Raw genomic sequence first — 5,349 nt, 5'->3', positions numbered from 1 at the left:
ATACATCTAGATTGTTGTTGAAAGAACAATCAATACCCTTTTTTTGAAAAATACCACTTCACCTATTATATTAATTTTATTAAAATTGTTCATTTAGAGTTAAAATTAATAGACTCAACCAAGTGACCTAAATGTGAATTCCTTTGAATTTGAATATATCTAATGTGTGTTCAGCAATATTGTAAGCGACCATAAGTAAAGAAATAGAGGTTTAAGATGTCTCATAAAATTTTGTAATTCTAATAAAGAAGTAATATTAGAGGTATAAGATGTCTCATAAAAGTTTAAAGTTGTAATATAAAAGTAACATTAGAGATAGGTACCGACAATATATTAAGACCAACAAAATTTATTTAATCTACTAATGTGTTTCAAAAGTTAGGTACATGAGCAAGGTCGATTATGTGTGTTGGCATCAATAGGTGGACCATTTTGAATGTAGTACAAAAAAATTGATCTGTCTTACCTAACCTAGTCCTTGTGTTTGTGTTATAACCTTATGACTATTATGGCTATATTTGGTTGACTTTTTAGCCTATCCTACTCAGTGTTGATATAGGACATCTAATGTTGAAAGTGAAACTAGTGCAACATTTCTTGTTTTCATCAACATTATAACACTTAACTTTTATTTTTGGTTGGTTCAGCTAGTATCCTATTTGATCTTTATCCATTACAAATTTCTTTTTTAGAAATGTTGTATTCTTTAACTAATGATGAAGTTTAGATGCCTCCTTTAGTCATCACTTTGGTATTGCTCAGTGCATAATTGGCAACAAGGAGCATGCAAACATCCTTGACTATGCCAAGTATAGTTGGTAAAACCTTGTTTTTCTATATTTTGTAATGTGCTAATCATGCATTGCTTTTTTTTTGGGTGGATTTTATACTCATGTACCTATTTTGTGCACTAATAGATAGACCTTCAGTCGATAAAGCAATAATGATAGTACTATGGAAGTTGATCCATTTCCTAGAGTAGTCTATGTGACTAGTACTAGTTCATTTGCAGGGACATTATTGCTGAATAAGAAAAAAAAATTCATTAAAATTATGAAAGATTCTAGGTGCTTTAAAATTGTTAATATTTAAAGTGTAATTGTAGTTTACTTATTATAAGAATTTTCCTTAGGAAAAATTCACCCAGGAACTAATAACTCAAACACAAGCACAATTGTAGACCAAAAAGAGAGAGTATGATCAGAATGACAATATATTCATTCAATATGCCTTGAAGTACACTAGGAGTGCCTACATATAAATGCCTTTGAGATACATTTAGAATTCTTCAGAATCAACTACATGATAAGTTATACAACTAGACATATGTCCACTAGATATGGGTTATCCTCCATTAAGAATGGAAGTAAGTGTGATGATGAGAGGATAAGCCTACAAGGGTGTGACATGCAAATCAATGTTGTAGATAACATGTGCTAAAAAGGGAGTGTGAATAAATATGGTGTCAACATTTCAATTTAGTGAATGATGTAAACTCTAGCATTGTAGACATCATGTGCTAAAATATGACATCTCAAAAAGGTGCACAAACTCCTAAGTGTCTCACAAAAAAAAATGCAAAATAATAAAATAATGCATTAACTTATGTAGACTTAAGTAACTATAAATAGTAAATATGTATTTGCACCAACACTCCCCCCCTTAAGTGCAACTTAGGGGAATGCCCTTAAGCTTACGAAAATGAGGATGAAATGTAGGATGGGTCCTAGCTACTAGGCCATGTTAGGTACCCATGTACATAATGACATGCAATCTCTCATAAGGTAGAGAAAGAGGGAAAACTTCATGGGAAAAACCCTCCCCCAAAAAGAGAGATGAATAGGGATGCATGGATGGATGGAGTAATCAAGACCCCCCCATTACAACATACATCTAGTATATACAAAAGTGAAGAATGAGAAGAACAAAACCTCATAGGAGGAAAAAATTCCCCCCATAAGAAAGAAGAGGAAGAGAGACAAGGTAGTCCCCCCCCCCCCCAAATGAAGAATGCCTATCAATGAAAGCTGATCCAAGGAAGAAGCTGGTCCAAGAGTGCAGAATGACGTTCCTCCCATTTGGAAGAAACAAAGACAAAGGTACAATCTTAAAGATGTATGGTGGCCCTGAAACCTGCTCAAGTATCCTCGTGTTGATCTTGATGTTCACCCATTCCAAATGTGCTAAAAAGAATGAATGCAGATATGGAAAGGATATTTGTTGAACCTATTCCAATGAACCATCTATCTCCTTAACTGACAAAGAGACCTCTAACAACTCTTGTACATAAGGATCCACACTCATGTCAACCTGTGAAGATTGATCATGTAGGGAATGGACATGAGGGTCAGAGTGAGCCCTCGAAACAATTGTAGAAGGATCATCTCCATCAAAGAAAAGATGTAAATCATCAAGGCTATCTCCCAAGTTTGCAATGCGTTCATCAATTGAAATTGGAGCTAGAAGACAAAATGTACCCCACTATACTAGAAATTTTACTGTGGCAATATAAGCATGTGGACTGGACTAATGTCATGACCTCTAACTACAACTGTCGATAGAATTCCATGTGTTTAAATCTATTGAAGCACTATCATTGATGTCACTATCAATTTCCATTGTGTATGAAGTGCAAAGAGGAGTAGAGGATAAATTGGGTGAACTTTCCTAAAAATGAACATCCTCCTCCACAAAAATCTCATGAGTCTTAGGATCCATAAGTGTGTAAGCCTTTATATTGTCTTCATAACTGATGAAACTACAAGGCCTAGGTGTTAGTGCCTCGCATCCCCTATAAGATAGGTTTTCCCATGCTAGACAGCTAAAGATTCTAAGGTGAATCACAACTAGTCACACCATGCCTCACCATGCCTCAAAAAGAGTCTTCCCATCTAGGGCATTATGAGGAGACCTATTAAGTATGTGAGTAGCACTACTAATGGCTTCAACTTCAAGTTTTGGATCAAGAGACTTGGCTTTTATCATGCAACTTGCCATGGATTTGAGAGTCCTATTCCTCATAGCTACAACATCTATCTTGTGTGGATGTAATGTTGGTGGATTTTGAAGATCAATTCCCTCATATTTACAAAAGTCTCTAATTCTTCTATTCACATATTTTTTCTCATTGTCCACCCATAGAACCTTGATGGCTTTCCTAAATTTGTGTTCAACATGAGTCTTAAAAGCTTGAAGCTTATGAACCACTTCATTCTTGTAATGAAGGAAGTAGACCCATGTGAAATGGGAAATGTCATCAACATAAGTAAGGATGTAGTGGCCTTGGCTGACTGATGTCATTCCAAAAGGACCTGCTAAAACCATGTGAACCAAGTGGAGAACAACTGGTGCTCTAGAAGACTTTCCTTTATCATACTTCTCCTCAAGATGTATTGTTAGAATTCTTTTAGAATAACTGAGAGGGGGGGTGAATCAGTTATTCAAGGTCCAAATGCCCTAATAACACTTTTTTACTACTTTTAATGAATCTATACACTTTTCATCCATCCAAACTTAAATCAACCATATTAGCAAATTACAATAAATCAACATGCAGAGATAAAACATGCAAGATCAACACATGACACAATGATTTACGTGGAAACCCAATTTGGAAAAAACCACTAGTAACATGCTACTTGATTTTCACTCTTCTAAAGTGATGCCCTATTAAAAGCCTGCCCTGTTAAAGGCTTACAACACACTGTTAAATATGACCTTGTTAGAGGATTTCACCAAACTATTAGGAATGGGCCTGGTTAAAGGACTTTTGAACATTCACTTGGAATGTTACCTTGTTAAAGGATTTATCTCATGGCTATTAAACCAACCTAAGTCCATAGGATTTAAACTATCTGTTACAATTACTAGAGAGTAACAATAATGGCTTTTTGATTTGATACAACTTACAACATACTTTGCAAGTTTTAGATCACACTTTTCAATTCAATCTTTTGCTTGGCTTCAATCACTTCAGCTCTGACTGCTTGTCTTTCTCTCAAGCTTCATCTCCTCAAGTCTTCTTACTCATCATACCAATGCATCCATATCTGAGGTCTTCTTATTGAGACAGAGTAACTATGCTCTCTTTCCTCCTTAGCATCTCCTTCAGCATTTTATGATTTTATGCTTGACCGCCTCTCTCTCTCTCTCCTTCATGAACTTATGACTTCTTAAATAAAAATCTGATTTGCCTTTGCCACTTGATTCTCCCTCTCTAATTTTAGGGTTTCTAATGGATTAGGTAGGATACAATGTATCTACCCCATATCTTGCTCTTATCTAGAAACTTCATCTAGGTTCCAGTTGTAACCTCAAAAATGTTCTACATGGTGTTTTGTGCCACCAGCTCATCATTCTTATCTTCCATTTAATTCAAATACTTCTAGATAACAACCTTGTCAGCTTAGATCTGGCAAATCTTTATTTTTTGAAATAATGCAGCAACTTGACATTATTGATTTACTAGTGCTCAGAACCTCTGTGTTACTCGAAACTGTTGGTTTTACTGGTGCTCAACACCTCTGTGTTACTCGGCACTGTTGGTTTTACTGTGCTCAACACCTCTATATTACTTGGCACTTATATCGTCTTGGCACTTGTATTTTCTTGGCACTTGTATTTGCTCAACACTTGTATTTTCTTGACACTTGTATTTGCTTGGCACTTGTATTTTCTCGACACTTGATATTACTCAGCACTTGATAAACTCTATATCACTCAGCATCTAAAGTTTAACTTGCTCGGCTTCAACTAGGAATCTGTTTAGCACCTACTAGCTTTGCTCGGCTCCCTTTCTCTAATGAACTTTAGTTAGACTTTACAGATGTCTTAGCTAAAACCTTATATCTTTGATATGTTTTAGTGTGCCCATTCTCTGTGTCTTATAGTATGTCATCAACACACTTATTTGATCAATGGCTTGACTGAACCTTGTACTTCATTACAACATCATAACTTCAACCTTTCTCTTGGTGTTCTAGTTACATCTTATTGATTTCCTCCTTCTTGTCAATCAACTAATTGATAGTATTTCAATCACTAAAGCAATTGTCATTCCTGCAAGTAGCAAGTTTGACATCAATGACAAAACAATGATTGAGAACATTCTTTACCAGTTCCATATGATCATTCCAACAACTTTCCTCATGATATTTTCAATCATTTCCAACATGTATATCCACTAAACATGATGAACACTCACCCTTAGAAAAGTTGATGTTAGGTAGACCTTTAACCATGTGTTTAAAGAAAAGCTTCTAAAGATAGCAGAAGGCAAGATGACCAAACTACTCATGCCATAAATTGGTTTGTGGACATGAGTGAGTCAACAAGGCTTGAGAAGGAGAC

Source organism: Cupressus sempervirens, chromosome 8 (assembly GCF_028749045.1).
Source record: "Cupressus sempervirens isolate cs-2001-9-10 chromosome 8, ASM2874904v1, whole genome shotgun sequence".
Lineage (NCBI taxonomy): Eukaryota > Viridiplantae > Streptophyta > Pinopsida > Cupressales > Cupressaceae > Cupressus > Cupressus sempervirens.
Note: the sequence above shows the minus strand (reverse complement) of the source record.